The sequence below is a fragment of the Haemaphysalis longicornis genome, unplaced genomic scaffold (genome assembly GCF_048455015.1).
Source record: "Haemaphysalis longicornis isolate Haplotype H1 unplaced genomic scaffold, Haemaphysalis longicornis Haplotype H1 scaffold_11, whole genome shotgun sequence".
Lineage (NCBI taxonomy): Eukaryota > Metazoa > Arthropoda > Arachnida > Ixodida > Ixodidae > Haemaphysalis > Haemaphysalis longicornis.
This window is the reverse complement of record NW_027526214.1, coordinates 11,587,962-11,608,511: the sequence shown is the minus strand read 5'-3', so window position 1 is coordinate 11,608,511 and position 20,550 is coordinate 11,587,962. Positions and strand designations below refer to the sequence as shown.

General features: G+C 45.8%; 1 non-coding gene across 1 annotated transcript; it reads left to right on the top strand.

The window, feature by feature from the left end:
- The first annotated feature begins 1,574 nt into the window (after positions 1–1,574).
- Positions 1,575–1,647, top strand: Trnat-agu (transfer RNA threonine (anticodon AGU)). The gene has a single exon. It is a non-coding gene; the product is annotated as a tRNA-Thr (tRNA).
- Positions 1,648–20,550: the final 18,903 nt, after the last annotated feature.

Genomic DNA, 20,550 nt, shown 5'->3' with positions numbered 1-20,550 from the left:
GAGCATTCGATTCTGCGACGCTCGCTGACGCAAGTCACTTTGTTGACCGCTGCTTCGCCGCCTCTGTATTCTTTTGAGTTGTTAGGGGAGCACAAGTTCGCTCCAATAAACTTGTTTCTCATTCAAGACAACTGCTTCGTCCTTGTTTTCGTGACAATATTTATATATCAATATATATATGTGTATATATATATGTGTATATATATATATATATATATATATATATATATATATAGCGAATCAGATTAGGAAATGAGGGGCTCGTTGAAATAAGACAGAAATAAGAATTGGCAGTCAAGACAACCTCGGAAAGCAAAGGGGAGGATGTAGTACATCAAGATAAAGAATTTGGAAAATAAGAAAGTCGAGAAAAAATGCCCGCCAGGTGGGATCCGAACCCACGACCTCCAGAATACCGGTCTGGTGCGATAACCACTACGCTACCGGCGGGGCTACTTTTAGCCTCCACTTTCTGGGGTATTTATGTTCACGTGTTTTTGTCTCCTGCGCTTGGGGGTGGTAGGTAGCGCCACTCGGACTACTCGGGGTGAAGGGGACCTTCTTTTTTAACCCCCGGGCCGTGACTCGAGCGTCTACGACATGTCGAGAGTGGTCGACCAGCGTTAAACCCTCTTAAGCTAACCTTGGCACCAAGACTGCCAGAACAGAGGCCCTCGCTATGCATGTAGCGAATCAGAATAGGAAATGAGGGGCTCGTTGAAATAAGACAGAAATAAGAATTGGCAGTCAAGACAACCTCGGAAAGCAAAGGGGAGGATGTAGTACATCAAGATAAAGAATTGGGAAAATAAGAAAGTGGAGAAAAAATGCCCGCCAGGTGGGATCCGAACCCACGACCTCCAGAATACCGGTCTGGTGCGATAACCACTACGCTACCGGCGGGGCTACTTTTAGCCTCCACTTTCTGGGGTATTTATGTTCACGTGTTTTTGTCTCCTGCGCTTGGGGGTGGTAGCCAGCGCCACTCGGACTACTCGGGGTTAAGGGGATCTTCTTTTTTAACCCCCGGGCCGTGACTCGAGCGTCTACGACATGTCGAGAGTGGTCGACCAGCGTTAAACCCTCTTAAGCTAACCTTGGCACCAAGACTGCCAGAACAGAGGCCCTCGCTATGCATGTAGTGAATCAGAATAGGAAATGAGGGGCTCGTTGAAATAAGACAGAAATAAGAATTGGCAGTCAAGACAACCTCGGAAAGCAAAGGGGAGGATGTAGTACATCAAGATAAAGAATTTGGAAAATAAGAAAGTGGAGAAAAAATGCCCGCCAGGTGGGATCCGAACCCACGACCTCCTCATTTCCTATTCTGATTCGCTACATGCATAGCGAGGGACTCTGTTCTGGCAGTCTTGGTGCCAAGGTTAGCGTAAGAGGGTTTAACGCTGGTCAACCACTCTCGACATGTCGTAGACGCTCGAGTCACGGCCCGGGGGTTAAAAAAGAAGGTCCCCTTCACCCCGAGTAGTCCGAGTGGCGCTGGCTACCACCCCCAAGCGCAGGAGACAAAAACACGTGAACATAAATACCCCAGAAAGTGGAGGCTAAAAGTAGCCCCGCCGGTAGCGTAGTGGTTATCGCACCAGACCAGTATTCTGGAGGTCGTGGGTTCGGATCCCACCTGGCGGGCATTTTTTCTCCACTTTCTTATTTTCCAAATTCTTTATCTTGATGTACTACATCCTCCCCTTTGCTTTCCGAGGTTGTCTTGACTGCCAATTCTTATTTATGTCTTATTTCAACGAGCCGCTCATTTCCTATTCTGATTCGCTACATGCATAGCGAGGGCCTCTGTTCTGGCAGTCTTGGTGCCAAGGTTAGCTTAAGAGGGTTTAACGCTGGTCGACCACTCTCGACATGTCGTAGACGCTCGAGTCACGGCCCGGGGGTTAAAAAAGAAGGTCCCCTTCACCCCGAGTAGTCCGAGTGGCGCTGGCTACCACCCCCAAGCGCAGGAGACAAAAAAACGCGAACATAAATACCCCAGAAAGTGGAGGCTAAAAGTAGCCCTGCCGGTAGCGTAGTGGTTATCGCACCAGACCGGTATTCTGGAGGTCGTGGGTTCGGATCCCACCTGGCGGGCATTTTTTCTCCACTTTCTTATTTCCGAAATTCTTTATCTTGATGTACTACATCCTCCCCTTTGCTTTCCGAGGTTGTCTTGACTGCCAATTCTTATTTCTGTCTTATATATATATATATATATATATATATATATATTTAGGCCTACTTAGGCTACTATATAGGCTACTTAGGCCAAGTTGTGACCCCCGATCCCAACGATGAGGCAGCGATAATCAGAAGGATCAGAATGGGGTGGGGTGCATATGGCAGAGATTCTCAGATAATGAATAGCAGCCTACCATTTTCGCTGAAGAAGAAAGTGTATGACAGCTGCATCTTACCGGTACTCACCTACGGGGCAGAAACTTGGAGGCTCACTAAGAGGGTTCAACTTAAATTGAGAACGACTCAGCGGGCAATGGAGCGGAAAATGATAGGTGTAACATTAAGGGACAAGAAGAGAGCGGAGTGGGTCAGAGAGCAAAGTGGTGTTAAAGACATATTAGTAGAAATTAAGAAGAAGAAATGGACGTGGGCGGTGCAATGTAATGCGAAGTCAAGATAACCGCTGGTCATTACGCGTAACCGAGTGGATCCCTAGAGAAGGCAAGCGTTGCAGGGGGCGGCAGAAAGTTAGACGGGCAGATGAGATCAAGAAGTTTGCGGGGATAAATTGGTCACAGTTGGCACAGGACCGAGGCAATTGGAGAATAATGGGAGAGGCCTTTGCCCTGCAGTGGGCGTAGATAGGCTGGTGATGATGATGATGATATATATATATTTATATAAATATAAATATATTTATATATATATATGTGAGTGTGTGTATATATATTGTCACGAAAACAAGGACGATGCAGTTGTCTTGAATGAGAACCACGTTTATTGGAGCGAACTTGCGCTCCCCTAACAACTCAAAAGAATACAGAGGCGGCGAAGCAGCGGTCAACAAAGTGACTTGCACAGGCGAGTGTCGTCGAATCAAATGCTCCAGCGTCCGCACTGCAGGCTTTTTATCTTTTGGCGCGCGTTGTACTCGAAACGTCGATTCGCATCGAGAACATAGTAGATCCAAGAAGATTATTCTGGGCTGTTCACGTTAGATCGGAATGTTTTCCCTATCACAACAGATAACACATGCGGCACAGAAAGAAAGAATGGAACACGCGCTTCCCTTGGCGCTGAGATAACACAGACCGGCGCATCCGGGCGGTAAAAGCAAAAGACAAATAAACAAACCCAATGTATGGTTCGCGGCAATATATATTTCCAGAATAAGGAATGGCCGTAATGAAAACCTCGGAAAGCAAAGGGGGGAATGCGGTAGGTCATAGAAACTAATGAAGAATTTTTTGAGTTATGAAGAAAGTGGTGAAAATATGCCCGCCGGGTGGGATCTGAACCCACTACCTTATGAATATCCGTCTGGTGCGATGACCACTGCACTACTGATGGGGCTCTTTCTCCACAACTTTCTCGGGTATTTATGTGAAGGTATTTTGGATTCCTGCTTTTGGGGGTGGTAGCCAGCGCACTCGGACTACACGGGGTGAAGGGGACCTTTTCTGTCACCCGCAGGCTGTCACTTGTGTGTCTACAACATGTCGAGAGTGGTTGACGAGCGTTGAACCCTGTTAAGCTACGTGTGGAACCGACTGCCAGAACGGAGGCCCTCGCTATGCATGTAGCGAATCTGAAATGGGAAATGAGGGGCTCGGTTGTTTTTATTCTAGAGTGAACCATTGTCTACACTATACACACACACACATACACACACACACACACACACACACACACACACACACACACACACACAGACACACACACACACACACACACACACACACACACACACACATATATATATATATATATATATATATATATATGTATTCCAGGGTTCGACGGAAGTCCGTCTGGTCAGGTGGTAAGTTCATAATAAAATTGCGGTCACTGACCAATTCACAAGAATAAAATTGACGTTTCGGATCCCCTACGGAATCCTTGTTCACAATGAGGCGAGGCAAGACGTCGTCGCGGTTTTTATGCTGTCACGATGCGTCGTAATGATCGTGCGTAGATACCAGACATATTGCCCTCTGTCCGGTTGATGGTAGCTGCCGTCGTTTGAATAAAAAAGTTATTAAACGAGGAGCCTGGTTGTTGTGTTTCTTTCTTTGGAGATGATTGTGGCACTGTCCCAGTCAATTTGGTGATTATGGGCTTCCGCGTGTTCTGCGAGAGCATTCGCAGGGACGTTCTTTTTGTTTACGTCACGCTGGTGTTCTTTGAGGCGTCTCGGGAACTTTCCAGTTTCACCAACGTATACGCAGTCGCAGTCGCCACACGGGATCTTGTAAATGACACCAGGGTACTTTTCTTTCGGGAGCTTGTCCTTCACGTTACAAGGTCGCCACTGTACCGCCTTTCTGGATACCTGCACCAAGTGCTGATTTCCGTAGCGTGTAAAACATCGACGCACATCCAAAACGGATCCGACTTTGTTGAGAGAATGCGACGTGTGACCTTGAGTCCCGACGACGCTATGGTGTCCTTTTACGTGACATCCCTCTTTACCAGCGTCCCTGTCGACCTTGCTGTGACCGCTTGCCGGGATGTTTTGAACCGTGACCTGTTACTCTGCACAGCGCCAACGCAGCCGGTTGCCGGCTCGTCTGGTCTGTGTTTTTCAAGCGCACCCCGGGCCTGCTGGACGGCCTAAAGTGAAACGTCCTTGTCAATACTGCGCACTGCTTCTTGGAGTTTTGGCGGATAATTCTTCAGTTTTGCTTCCTATGGAAACTTGGCACAGTCCAAGAAGATGTGCCACTGGTCTGCCAGGCCCACTTTACAAACTTTGTACAGACCGCTCAAATTAAGTCCTGAGTGTAATACGTGCAGCGTTGCCGGCGTGAGGATGGACCCGGTTTGGAGCTGCCGTAGCAACACTGTGTCCTCCCGGCTCAGTTCTTTGTTGGGGGGTGGCATTAGCCGTCAAGCTAGGCGGTAGCCCTTGGTGATTTTTGTGTAGCTTGCTAGGGGGTCTTTGCTCTCGAATCACCCCGAACGGTCGGTCTCGGGGAAGCGAAGGTAAGTGCACGCGACTCCGAGTGAGCCGTCTCGTTGTAGTTGGACGTAGTTGCGCACTCGCACATATGCGCCGGCAACAACTTCATGCGGTCTTCTCTGTCTTGAAGATTGGTCTTTCCGATGGGGGTTACAGCCCGGGCACACACTCGACCCTTGGCAAAGTTGCGCCCGGCGGTTCTTGAGTCGCTGAGCACAGTGCGAAACTCAGCCTCGGAGATCGCCAGAGCGATGGCGACCTGCTCGGCTTCCGCGGTGCCCGTGCACCACCCGCTGGCTTCCGCTGTCTGGGTACCCGTCTTGACAGCCACCATGACGAAACGTTCTTGTTGGTGCTCCGCCGCGTCGACGTAACGCGCGTGCCCGTCCTTGGCGTTTTGTTCGATGAGAGTCTTGTCCCACGCCGCTCGCTGCTCGTGGTTGTATTCTGTGTGGACGTTCTTGAGAATCGGGTCCACCCGTAGGTGCGCCCATGCATCCTCACCGATGTAAGTCAACTGCCGGTTCGATGGTCGGGAATTGTAAACCAGGGTATTGAGTATATAGCGCACTGTCTTCGTTTCTGGGAGGCGCTCTTGTTGGGCAGCCTGCTGCGCCTCGTCGAACTTCCCAGCAAACCACTAACATCTCTTCCACGTCCCAAAAAGATCCGAACGTCTATGTCCAGGCAGTCTCTCTATTAGACATCCGTATAACGTGCAATAATTTTATGAAATTTTTTGATGTTGAGATAACGCTGCTGGTACCCTAATATCGGACGTTCTTTCAACTATCCTAAATACGTTCTGTCGATGTTGCTGCTGCTTCAATTGCGGACGGTATTTAGACATATTCTGCTGACGTTGTTGAGATGTTGCTGGTATATCCGTTTATTACTTCGTACATGTCTATCGCAGTTATATTTTTAGCTATATCTGCAAAACTATTTTCAAACTCTCCGCAGGCGTACTGTTATGAAGTTACCGAGGGCTTTTGTGCAAATTTTGTTATCCACCTATATTGGTTTTACGGAAATATAAATGCGGAGGACATAAAGAAATTAGACTCTAGAAATGCCTGAACAAAATTTGACGCCCATTGAAGATTTTATTCAGTGAAACCACCATTTTACTTGGTCGTGCTACCTTCGTAATAAACAAAAATGCTGACCTGACAAATCGCTGGCGACACTGTTCAGCCACATATGTTAAAAAAAATTTCCCTCCGCAGCTTGTACTGATGGTGGAAGGCTGGAGAAACAGGAGAGTTGGCGGGCTCTCCCCCGGTCACTTTCTTCACCCTAAGGATATCTTACCCCGCAACCGCGGAAGAGGCGGTAATTACCCTGGCCCTCATCACCAGGCTGCCACCACATTTTATATTCACTTATTCGAAGACGGCAATTAAAAACGTCATTCGTGGTAGCGTTTCGGTTACAGCACTCATGATTCTCCAAAATCCGCATACTCAACCACTCGACATGGTCTGACCCCGGCGCCCCTGGGGTGGGAGGCAACGAGGCGGCCTACAAAGCAGCATGGGAAATAAACACCTGTGCTGGGCTCGCCCCTGCTCTCTAACACATTATTGTGCGGTCTGCACTGGATCGTCTGCTCTCGTATCAAGAAGCCACAGAGCATTATCGCCTCTTCCGCTGCCGTTTTCCCACTGCCCACACATCCCTCACCAACGCTCAGAAGTGCCTATGGCGACTCCTTCAGACCAACTCCCTTGCCCGTCGATCCCTTCCCCACAAGACCTACTCCTCTCAGTTCCCTGAGACGAATTGTCCCATAAAAAGGAATGTCTGTGTGTGTTTCGCCAAAATCGGACACGTTTTGCTCTTTTGCGCCTTAATAGTCATTAGAAAAATACTACATTCTTAGCGTCATACACGTGTGTTTCGCAAATTCTGAAAGCAAAATGAGCCGATAATAAAGCTTGCGCACTTGCCTGAAAAAAAAACCACGTGCTGCAGTCGGGATCGTTCGCGATGCTTAATAAGCTGCTGGATAGGAAATGGGCGTTCCTAGTATTTGTTTATGAAGTAAGACGTTAGCTTTATGTGTTATATTTTCAATATAAACTTATGGCCTCGTAATGTCTTGAGATAACAAATAAACAACCTGCGCGCTTTTGATTCTGTTTGAATTTCGCGCCATTTGCGTATGTTGGGCTACTCGAATTAGAAATGAAGATTTAGGCAGATATATCATCTTTATGTTATTTAAGTCAGCAAATTTTTTTATAAAAAGCGGTTTTTGTTTAGGGCTCGAGGTTCGCGGCCAACAATGTTCTTTTGTTTGTATCAGAGCCATGAGCGTCGTCTGCTTCATTATACCCGCAATGCCCAAAGTGGGGCATGGGTTCCTCCCGTTGGGATAAAAACTACATAAAATACGCCAGATGTGTACTAACGCTACAGTCTGAACCGTTGAAAAGTTATTGTTTGATATTTTGTTTTGAGACCACCATATAACGACGGTGCTATAAAGCCAGATCACATGAGCCAATTGAATCCACTGGTCATGACCTTCGGCTAGAGGTGTGCGCTGAGACATCAGAGCGCCGCCGCCTACTCTTCTCGCGGCGCCGCCACCGCCGACGTATTGTACCGGTGTGATCGGCGCGCAATTTAAGTATATAGAATAAAGATGACTTTAAAAAAAATTCTAGCTTTGTTCACAATCGTTCAGATTCAGATTTCAGAAGCTCAAAGCTTTTGAAGACCATGTGACGCAAAGGGGTACTACTAAACTTGAATTTCGACTTCGACGTAACAAAGCCGATAAATGTGACACGCGCCCTAACGACGCTTTGACATCATTAGCACCACGCCATGACGACATTCCAGTGCGCCACTACCCTGGACTAACGAACTCAATGCGGAGTGTCACGCACTCTTACCCCTCACGCAAGTCAACGACGCAATACATTTTTGGAAGGCGCTCAAAAAGATCTCCCATGGCTCTCATATCTAGCTAAAAAAACTCATCGTATACCGGCCACGAGCTGCACGAGCGGGCGAATGTTCTCAGTCACTGCTCTTGTCCTTGGATTTTGAAGAGCAAATTTGCACCCGCTCACGTTAGACAAACTCTTGTTCATTCATGACAACTATAGTCTTTGCAAATCTTGCCGCAGGACAGAATTGTTCTATCTAATCATTGTGCTGTTCCTAGTTTGTTTGTTTCCTGAATGTACGGGCTGCTGCTTTGGAAAATTCATATGAAGAACCGAATGCAACGACACCGATAGCTGCAATGAAGTATATAACACAGAACAGGCTTCAAAATAACTTGTTTTTCCTGCAATAATTCTGCTCCCGAGCAATGCCTCCTTTTATAATAATCCACTCCTGGCTCATTCAACCTGGTGATGGTCAGTTATTTAAGCAAATCTGTTTTCTACCGCATCATAACATGTTTCGGTGAATAAAATGTTCGCCTGCTGCAAAGCCAAACAAGTATTTTGGTTCATTTTTTACTGGTAAACCGCCGTTATGAGAAAAGGGGGACTAATATATAGAAATATAGACTATATTATACAAATTAATTTCACTTATTGTCGAGTCTGGAATTTGCGTTACTTGCAACATCTGGTGATTGGTTGACAGCTTAACACCTGAACAAAGCAAAATATATACTAAAAACGAGCACCGTTTTGTTTTTGTGTTTTTCGTTCGCCTAAAGCATTCGGAACCAGTGGAAGCAAGGTTCAAAAATGTAGAAAGTGTCACGTGTTTTGGTGTAGGCTTGGCTCAATGAAAATATATTTTGTGCAAACCGAGTTATAACACAAAAAAAACAATTGCGAATGTGTGACGTAAAAAATAAGTAAAGCTATACGTATTCGTGGCCGAAGAAACACACAAACACAATCAGGATACGCGCTGTGCCCAATATTTCTTTCAAATGTATTGGCTGCAAAAAAAAGGTATAAAAAACGTTATTTACTTCCCTCACTTTCAGCACCACTGTATTGGGTCCTCTCAGCCAGTATTATGAAAATCGTAGAAGTGCCACCAGTTTAGCAAATAATGATGTAGCAAAACAGTTTTTTAATGGCTTGCCGTTTGTTAATTTGAGGTTCCGCTTTTCACGCCACCGGCACCGCCGCCGCCAGCAAAAAATTGGCCGTACGCCGCCACCGATGATTACCCGGTGCCGTGCCGACGACGCCGCCGCCGCCGACTAAAAGCGACTACCACGCCGCCGCCAGTCAAAACCGACACGCCGCACACCTCAAACTTCGGCGTGCATAAAGTGTAGTAGAAGGATTTGAGTAGGGCGCACGGAGCGCTTTACCTGAAGCGGTGCTTGTATATTGAATAGAGGGCGCAGACGGTCGCTTGCGAGTTGCGCTCGCCCAAGAGCGCGGTAACGCGTGGGCCGCTCTTTTTCACGTTTCGCCCAATTGTTACGTTAACATGAGTGCTAAAGCGACAGCGGGGTAGAAAACATGTCAGAATAAACAAAAAAGGCATTTTTGGTTCTTTGTGGCGAAATCGGGCCCTGTTCTAGGTATTCTATTTTTTTCAACGAAGAGCTTACGACGCGGAAAAAAGAACGACAAACTAACGGAGGTGACACGGAAAAGTGTTGGAATACAACCATCCCCTATTTTTTTAGATGCGACGCATCTCTTTAACTCCCCTTGTCCCTCCGGCGTCTTCCGTCATCCGTAGTCCGCACCCCTCCCCCATTCTCTTTGCCGCGTAAGCTGCGCGCTAAAGCTCTCTAACCGCAGCGCTATCTGCGTGTCAGCGCTCGCTCCCGTCGCCGTGCCAGCTGCGCGTCAGCGCGCGTTAGCGCTCGGTTAAACATCAAATATATGCGCATGCGCTGCTCGCTCTCATTCCCCTAACCGTTAACGCACGCCGGCCATCATGCCGCGTTGCGCCATTGCCGGGGGTGAAAGAGTCTGGCGGCTTGTTCTGCCACAGGCGGTTGCGAGTTGAGCGTCCATCGTGGCTGTTGAAGGCACCATGTGAATTCGTGTTCCTTGGTGGCGCCGGGCACCTACCGGTAAAAAAGGTACAAGCAAATCCCCGGCCTGGCGCTCGGCCCTTGTGGGGGACTACAACGCTTGGGAAGTTCACCCGGCTTGCACGGGAAATCTCCCCTATGGAAAGGGGTGGCTGCAAAAACGGAGGAACTTTTTTTTTACCCCAATTTTTACCCCTCCTTTCTCCCGGCGTAACATGCAATGAATAGAAAAACATAGGGCGTGCTGCATTAAATTTTTCTTCGTTTTTTTTAATGACACCGGGGCCCTTCACTGCAGCGTCAGTGAAGCCAAACGTGGAATTTGGCCATTTTTCCCTTTTACAGTAACTTTCCAGAATGTTCTCTACAAAGCAATGATTTTTAAAATGTTGCGGGCGCAACCCTTCGATTGACGCCTATATTACAAAAGTGTGTACGCCAGTTAATCAGATGTGAATGCCGCATCAGTCCACTTTCTATTAAACATATTCCTAGCTGTGGCCTTCCATTTTACTGTATGCGTGTAAGCGACGCGCAGCTTTTCGCAAACTCTCCGAAACTCGAGTCCGATGTATGATTGATTCAATTTATTCATTACGGGGTTTATGCGCCGAAACTGTATAAGGCATGCCGTAGTAGAACCTCCCGAATAATTTTGGCCATGGAGGTCTTTCACAGGCGCCGAAATCTGGAATACATGGGGGTTTTCGCTTTTCGTAAGCAGAAAAGCGGCCGCCGCGGCCGAGAATCGAAACCGCGTCATTGTGCTCAGCAGCAGAACATCTCAGCTTCTGAGCCAGCGCAGCGGGTTAATCAGAATTTTGCATCTTATTTGCTCTTCGCAGGACGACGCCAATGAACGCGCTATTTTGTAGATATTCGGAGAATATGCCATAGAGACCACTCCTGGTATTTTATTAGAGCAATTAAGACTCTTATACGGGCTTTGAATAAGCAAGCTTCCGTCTAGCGTACTCAATTATACTTGGGAGTGGAGACAACTAATTTCTGGAAAGACTGCTTCGGCGGGATGAAAGGTCGAAGGCACGAGATTGCTAGCAAATGTATCAGTCAAGACTAAAACAACACAAGCCCTTTGTCCAAATATTGGCTCTCGACTGAGCCTACCAACTTTTTGATCAGTAACAGCTGCATATCCCGTGATAAGTAAGAACCACCCCTCAGCAGAAGAAGCGGCTGCTAGTCAACATTTTTGTTCGTGGAAATTTATTGTTACCCCACTTGGAAACCAATGTGATCTCTAATGATTCCTGCGAGTGGCGCATCCTCGTTCGCATACTTATATACGTCGGGCGTCACAGCGGGCACAACTCGGGCGGGCGATTCTCACTTCTTTACCCTCAATAACGTGCATGCAGTAACGCTGTATAAAGCAGTACTGGAAGTGCAGGTCGCATACCACGCAGTTTTGATTCTCGGGTTGATCCTCGAGCTTCATCTCTCGGAACGCTAAGGTGTGATGAGACAGTTTAGTAGCCGGCGGGGCTACATCGCATTTAGAACACCTAACCGAAACGGATGAACAGCAGCGGCGGTTCCGCATAGTTAAAAACACATGACTGAAAACGACAGCGGGACCTCCGATCTGCGGTCGCCCTATGCCGGCGATAGCAGTTCGCACCGGCACAACCCGATCCACTGCGACAGCAGCGCCGCAACGCCAGCGACGAAGCAGGCGCGGAGCCGGCGGCTCGTTTCACTCAACTCTTTTAATACACTCTAGCGTGCAACAAGTGCAACCGTCAGACGCGTGCTGCGCCGTTAAGTTTAAACGTGTAACACGATGAGCGCCTTGAATTTTACTCAAATGCCTACTGTTACTACTGTAAATGAATGAAGACTGTGAGCAGCCGTGTGAGTTGTGTTGTGGACTCAATTCGTCTGCAAGAGCTCAGTGAGTCGAAAGCGCGACGACAGTTGTCACCGATGCTACGCTGTTTCGAAGGTTGCCGTTGCGGCCTTGTTCATCGCCTTTCCCTCGTGAGTATAGTGCACCTAAACGTCAATATAATAAATTATCACGCTTTATTAGTTTTGCCATATTTGTAAAAAGGGATAAAGGTTGTAATTTGTTGCTGGCGTTGTGTGAAGCGTGCCTTCGAAATAAATCAGTGGCGTTCGAGACGGGACGGAGCGATAAGTAGATAAAAACTTGCGCTTGGTTTCTTTAGTTTCCGCCCCGTCCGCTCCGTTAGCTTCCGCCTTCTCTCGAACAAACCAGCAGAAGTTCAAACTCTTGTGAAGTGTGCCTCAACAAAAAACGATTGTTGGCGACGCGATCTTCAATGGATTTACAGCGTACGTAAACGAGGACATAACAAGAAGAGAAGGTAGGACAAAGCGCTGCACTGTAACTGAGTTTTATTCAGACAAGAATGACAGAAATCCGGACACATCCGATAGGAATGGCAACACCACCTGACGTAAACATCATATACCGCACTGCAAGCTACACCCGATGCTCCCACTGGCTCCGCAATGCTGATTTGCCCACGTGGCCCAGCAGTGTGAATATTTTGTCCATATTCTTTAGCGGAGCCTCGTTTCCCACTCGTCCGTAAAGACACAACGCCTTAGAAGTGTCTTCGGGATTTGTTTGTGTTCGCAGCATAGAAGGTGCCTTTTGTACAGTCAGTAAAAAACAGATAAAGAGATTGTTCACAGGAACGGGCAAACCCTGAAGCGCGGCAGTGATATAACGAACACGAGTGGCAGGCAGTTCAATTTTTCCATCCTGTGTGCATATATTTCTGCGGTTTGGGCGGAGAAACTGCAGAATGACAAAATTCGTGCGATGGTACTTAGCACGTAATAGAATGGAAGCGCCGAACCACTAAGCGTGCAATGGAACGGAAGATGATAGGTATAAATTGATGCGACCAGAGGGCGTAGTGGATCAGGGAACGAACGCGTGTTAAGGACATATTAGTAGACATTAGTAAGAAATGGACGTGGGATGGGCATGTATTGCGAAGGCAAGAAAACAGTTGGTTATTAAGGATAACAGAGTGGATCCCTAGAGATGGCAAGCGTGGCAGGAAGAGGCAGAAATTAAATTAGATGGGCAGATGAGATCAAGAAGTTTGCGGGGGTAAATTGATCACCATTACCGCAGGACCAGGGTAATTGACGATATTTGGGAGAGCACTTTGCCATGCAGTCGGCGTAGATTGGCTGGTGATGATGCAGACTCACTTTCAGTTTTTCAGCATTTTATTCATAAGCAGCCTAAAAGAATGCAATTGTGAAATTTCTATTTTTAGCACACCGTTCTGCTGAATATAGCAACTTTGTTTTCGCAGGAGTTGGTGTCTCTTTTATGTCTAGCGCTGAACTGCAAATGCAACACCAAAATCGTAACAAGACTGACTGCAATCTTTTACTTGGGGAAGACATACACCGGATACTATGCTATACAGTCAGGTCATCCCATCTATGCAACAAACAAAGCCTTCTGTGTGCCGTAAAATTGAGCCAGTATCAATTGAAGATTGCCTGCATCATGATTTACTTCAGGTGCATCCTGTTTGCGTCCTGGTTATTCCGTCTGCCAGTTATGTTTGCTGCCTAAATGCTATCCAAGTCCTTATATTTATCACGTGCTTCATTGCTGAGACAAAGATTTCTTAAATAGTTTTCCCCATGTAGCTCCTGGTGCAGGTCAGTGCTGTCTCATTCCCCACCCTGCACTGCATTGTAAGAATTTTGCGATAGGTCTCCTTATGTAGCCTCATTAACTGTTCATTGATGCAAAGTTGAATTGCAAAAATATTTATCTTGCTTGGGATCAGGGTGTTTGCAGCTGGAGTAGTAGATAAGTCAGTTGGGGTTCTACTATCTTGGTTTTATTCCCACCCGGTTTTTAACCAATGCCCCAGCTACCACCGTCACAAAGCCGTTATTTAAACGCAATGACCACTGAAAGAAGTTAAGCAAAGTGCCCTTAATTTAATGAAAGCCTGCCTAATCAACTGACTACAATCGAATTCTAACCTCGGCAATTTCAATACAGTGGCCACTGAAAATTTGACACACAGTTCAAACTAAGATAGACTATGTTTGCATGTGATTGTGCAGTAAAAATGTCTTGCACTACTTTTATGGTTCCTGCTTGACAGCGTACATTTCAACAAAAAATGTAGGCCTAACAGGACAAGTGAACAAAACAACATTACGAGTTTCTCGGTAATGTGCTTTTTGAAGGTTTTGTTATGCATATATAGAAAGTAGCCCACTTCACCATTCTGCTGTAGGATGTATACGTCCACGGCAGTGACGCTGTCCGGCATTGCGCATGTTTCCTTTTGCCACATTTTGTGGACATTGCTTCATCCGTGTATATATTGTCACTTTAATGAATCAAGCGGTCACGATAGAGGGAGAAAAATATTTTGCAAGTTCAGATTGGACCAGTAGCTGGGCTAAAATGTGCTCAGAGTCCCAATTCTCGAAATATAGTTGTTATAAATAGTGGTATCTCACATTAGCAGTCATAGTTATTTTTAAGGTTGCCTTAGTAGGGCCAATGCTGACGTTAAATTATATGCACTCGGCTCTCTTCCTGTCCCTTAATTTTAAACCCATCATCTAGCGTTCTATTGCTGTCTAAGTCACCCGTAATTTGATTTGGACCCTTTTCGTGAGCCTGGGAAGTTTCTGCCACGTAGTTGAGTACCGGTAAGATGCAGCTCTCATACACTGTCTTTTTCAAGGACAATGGTAGGCAGCCATTCTGCATTGCACCACTCCTAAAAGCTGTATTAACAACACAGATTTGTTCCGTACCCATGCCTAGATTGAACAACTGGCTTGCTAGAGAGGTGCTACTTCTGAACTGTGAACCAAGCGCCTGCTCAAGCTACTGTTGATGGTCAACTTGGCGCAGGAGTTCTCCTGCTTTGGGAAAAGGAGAAACACGCTTTTTTCCACCTGCGAGTGGCGTGCTGTATTGTGTGTAACTAGATATCTTCGTGTTGTTACAGATATCAAATTCTTTCAACAGACAATGTATGGGGCCCAGAGTTGTATTGTCAGTCACATCCTGCGCAAATATCAGCTTTGTAGACAACCTGCGGCTTCTTAGTTTTTATTGCTAGAAGAGGTATTAAATTTCTTTCAGCCTTCGGACAATATTATTTTCACTCACTTTCAAACCAATCTGGTCTGCAACTATTTTGGCAGTGTCTGGAACCACAACGAAGGACGCAAACTGTTAAGGAATCCCTACCATAACTAATTACGGAGGCATGCACCATTGAACCAACGTTGTATCGTTCTGTGCTTCCATGCGTTTCTATTTTGTGTTATTGTTCTTTGACCGTATCACTTGGTGAGAATGATGTAGTCGCATCAATCTGTCTTATTGTAACTATTATTCAATCATTTCCACGTTTCCCATTTTTTCTTTTGTTCCCAAATCATATCACTTTGTGTGGAATATTGAAATAGTGTAACTTCAAAATGGTTTTCCTAACCAGAATTTAAGAAGTTGTTGCTAAGGTATTTTTGTTGTTTTATTGTTGTCCTGCTATTCCTCTAAGTGTGAATCATTTCATCACGTAAATTTTTACTGGTCTTGTAAACGCCGTTAAGTCATTTTTGTATACACACCTTTTTTAGTGTTCCTACCCTATTCCCAAGATGTTGGTTTTTTTAAAGTAGCTTAAATTTGTATGGCACTCACAACCACCACTTAACACCATTTCTGTGTTTCCAAGGTGTTTTTTTTATTGTTCCCCAATATTTTCAATAGATTTGGTCTATAAAGTTCCGTAAGTTTGCTTTGTTTTGGTAACCACAATTAAACCATTTTTTGTTTCCACACTTTTCCTGCGTTGTTTTCCACCCATTTCACTTAAAGTGAGATATTTCAAGTTGCATTACTGTCGTGTGCTTGTACCCTGGGTATACACGTTTGCTTTTTTCCCTATTTTTTGTCAACCTTTCTGTAGTATGACTCTTATTTAGAGTAATGAATATTTGTACTATTATTGTAATTATTTATTGCGCACCCTGTTGGCCACGGCAGATCGGAATAAAAATTAAAGTGGTTGTGTTGCGAAAGCTTATTACATAATTTAGAAGTCGATATAAAATGTTATACCGGAACTCTTGTGTGTTTTATGTGTAATTTGAAATCTTTCCTACTACCCTGCTGCACTTAATTACAGCTGTGTTGGCAAGACTGTCATTTTAATTATTTTAATTTTTGAATTGTTTCTCTGATAGCTTATTTGAAGAAGGCCTATACATCGGTGCCGTGTGGTGCAATTCGATGACACTACTGTGGTTGCCTCTTTATTAATGGCGCTTGTGCCGATCAGGACTTGTTTGGCTGTTACTTACTGCCACTTGTTTTCGTTGCGACATTTCTTGTTCAGAGCTGTGCTTCGTGTGCTTGCGCAAGATTGTGGGGTCAGCTTGGCACTTCACAAATACGACTTCATGCAGTGTGCGACACTTCAAAAATGGAAGCACATCAATCTAAAAACCAGGGGTGAAGTAACAAGAAGCTTTGCTGATTAGCTAGCAAGACGTGTATTTGCAGTATAAATGCCCACAACACGTTGGCAACCTTGGAAAGGGGCTGGCCCAACTCCCAAATAATGTATAAAGAATGTAAATTTCAATCATACACGTTCATCGTAAAACTATCATACTAACGTACACTATTCATGAATATAACAGGGTAATGCTTGTGCCAAAGTCAGAAAAACAATGTAGAACAGACATCTATACACGTCTTGCATGCGAAACACTACAATATCCATATGATTTACCACTAAGGTAAGGTCCCGTTAACAGCATATAAAAGTACCATGAGAGGTCTATTGTACAGTACCCTTCGTGCTATTTGAATAGGTTTTTTGCAGTTATAGCAACGTTGAAAATCTGTAATGTCGACCCAACGCTATGTCTCGTGGAAATCTGCAATGTCGATTGCTGACGTCTCCAGGATATCTGCACCACGTAACGTGGTTTGCTGGGTCTTCTAGGGTGTTGTGCACGCCGAGGTGGAGTACGCGTGCCGTGCTCGTGGTCTCCGTGAGGCCCAGCGCTGTCTTGTAAGACTTGCGTATTAGAGCGTTGATCTTGATGATGACGATGATGATGTGGTTTAATGGCGCAAGGGCTACTAGGTCACAGAGCGCCAAGAGGTGTGCTGGTGTTTCAGTTAGAGGTGCTTATCTAAATTGGTGTTTAGGGCAATGGTTAGTGATGACAAGTGGATATCAAACAGTTCAGGAAGCGCGAGCACATGAGGCCTTAAAAAACAGGGTGCATTGGGGCCACAGGGTGCCAAGGCAAAAAAGGCAAGGCCCCTGAGCATCACATCAGAAGCCTTCAGCACTGTCCTCCTCATTGAGGGCAGGCGGCAGTTACACCGAGTAAGAAATTTCTTTCAAAAAATCAACAACCGCAAGGTAAGCTAACACATTTTTGAGCTGCACAGTAGCTTCGTCCGATAGCAAGTCTGCTAGGTGTAGTGGTATGGGTTTTGTATAGAAATCTGCGAAGCGTCTGCGTCTTTCTGGTTCAAGTTCTCTACACTCAATTTATACATGAAGTGCAGAAAGAGCCTTTCCACATCTAGGACAATTTGAACGTGGTGTACCAATTAAAAGATGTCCGTGTGTGCCATATGTGTGCCCAATGCTGAGACGACAAAGCGCGACCTCAACAGATCTGTGTAGCTTTCCGTCAGTATGTTTGCATATTGTTGGGTTGATTGTATGAAGCTCGTTTTCTCTTTGCTTATCCCAACGATTCTGCCAGATTTTACGGCGTTCTTTTTATAAGTGCTTTGAGGTCCAAGTATGGTACAGATGTAATGTCCACGTCATGCCGGAGAACTGCAGCACCTGCTTCCCTGTCACCAGCCTCTTTTCCAGCTGTTCCGAAATGTCCAGGTACCCAGCAGATTATAATTTCCAGGCCCATCGCGTAGGCTTACATGATATTGTTTGAGAGAAAGTTAAGCACTGAATTTTTGTAAGGCTTTGCCGAATGCAGGGCTTTCACTAGACTCAAGAAATTTGTAAATATGACTGAGAGGTGCATTTGGTGCTGTATTATGTGTTCTACCGCCATTAAATACCATGGGCTTCGCATGTGAATGTGTTGCTCTTAGGATTGAGAGTTTCGAGGCAGAGTAATGGGGTCCACAAACACCACAAGAAACAGCAGAGTTGGTTTTATATGGTAATGTGTAAAATTCTTTACATTTGTATTTGTGTTGAAGGCTTAAAAAGTGATGGTGTATTAAGGCTAAGAGAGCTTTGTTCTGTGTGCTGCTGTTAGGATTGAGTGTCTTCGAGGCAGAGTAATGGGGTCCACAAACAGCACAGGAAACAGCAGAGTTGGTTTGAGATGCATCTGTGTAAAATTCTGCACATTGCTATTTGTGTTGGAGGCTTAAAAAGTGCTGCTGTATTGAGACATAGGGAGCTTTGTTCTTGTCTATATTAGCAAATGGCATGGTACATGCAACCGGCCACCGTTTTTATGGTGCAAGGACATCAGTAAACGTGGCTTTGTGAGTGTCTTTAAATTAAATTTTTATGTCGGATGCCAAAGTGTTTACGGACATTACATAGGGTTGCGCAAGAGAGGGTCGATTTAGGAACTGACCCAAAGTGCATTTAATATTTAATAATATGTCTGAGGGGTGTTTGGGGAATGAAGAAGTTTTGAGTGCGTATAGTAGGGCTGTTTATGCACACTGACTTTCTAGTGACCACATATCGGATTCTACATACAGGCTTTCTGTGGGGCTTGTTCCGAAAGCAACAATAGCCAATCGAAGGCCCAGGTGGTATAACGGATCAAGGGTTTTGAGAGCGGACTTTGAGGCTGATTGCTAAATAACACTGCCATAGTCAAGCTTCGATCTGACAAAGCTTTTGAAAATTTTCAATAAGCAATCCCTGTCAGTTCCGTATAACTGGCGTCAAAGAACGTTTGGAATGTGAAGTGCCCTAATGCATTTTATTCTTAGTCTTTTGATGTGGTGTATAAGGTTTAACTTCTCATCCAGCAGAATGCCGAGGAAGTTCTGCTCTTATTTCACTGGGATTTGTTTTCCGTTTAGGTTAGACAAAAGGATCTGGTCGCATGCCTCGTAGTTTTGAAAAGAGGACGCAGGACGTTTTGTCTCCATTGAATTTAAAACCGTTTTGATCCGCCCACCTCAAGAGACTATTCACTTCATGTTGGATCTGTCTCTCGCAAATAAACATATTGGATGCGCGCACTCTTGAAACATCAGACTGGCTGTCCTTCTGTGACTCTCTGAGTGGAACACTGCATACAACTCGGATTTGGCAACTTATCCGTTCCATGTCCGGGCAGGCACGGCGATCCACGCACATCACATCGTTGCGGTTGCAGACAGGTGTTAGCTTGGCTGATTGGGCTGACGAACTTCAAGCTTCCTTCTTTCCTTTTCCTTCTTTGCCTCCGCCGCCTCATCCTGTCACTTGTCCCACTCAAGAACCTATTGACGCAGATTTTACATTCGCTGAACTCCGCGCTGCACTCACCGATTGCAAACGACACACAACACCAGGACCGGACCTGATTACATACTCCCACTTAAGGAACCTTCCGGACTCCGCTCTAGAAACTCTTCTAAATTTCATCAATGAAGCATGGCGAACAGGCTGTATCCCCCTGAGTTTAAGACTGCTAACATTCGCACTATACCAAAACCAGGCAAATCACTTGCTTTCACTTACGTCCTGTGTTGGAAAACTGATGGAGCGTATGGTCCTGCATCGTCTCACTTGGCTTCTTGAACATAGCCAATTCTTTGACTGGACTATGACTGGGTTCCGCGCTCACAGGTCAACACAGGATACAATGCTGCGAATCCAACAAGAGGTGTACGCATATTCGAGTGCCGCCCAACTTAGAGCAATCGTGGGTCTAGACTTCCAAAAGGCGTTTGATGCAGTTTTGCAGCACTCTGCAATTCTTGAACAAATCCGGATACTTACGCCTAGATCCAGACTGTACAACTACATCCACAATTTTCTGACCACACGACTACACTCTTTGGTGTTAGAGGACTACCGCCAAACCCCCTGGACTCCTACCAGAGGAGTTCCTCAGGGATCTGTCCTTTCCCCTACTCTGTTCAATTTAGCACTTCGCCCCCTGCCTCGTATGCTACATTCCGTTCCTAATCTCTCGTTTGGACTGTACGCCGATGACATAACCCGTTGGTGTTCTACCGGCAGCCCAGCTGCACTGTCCGACACACTTCAGGCTGGAATTGATGCGGTCCACTCGTTCGGGTCAAGCGTAGGTCTCACACTATCTCCGCAGAAGTCTGAGTACCTTGTGGTCACTGATGAGCGTTTGGGGGCTAAAGCTAGCGACCAACGCTCTC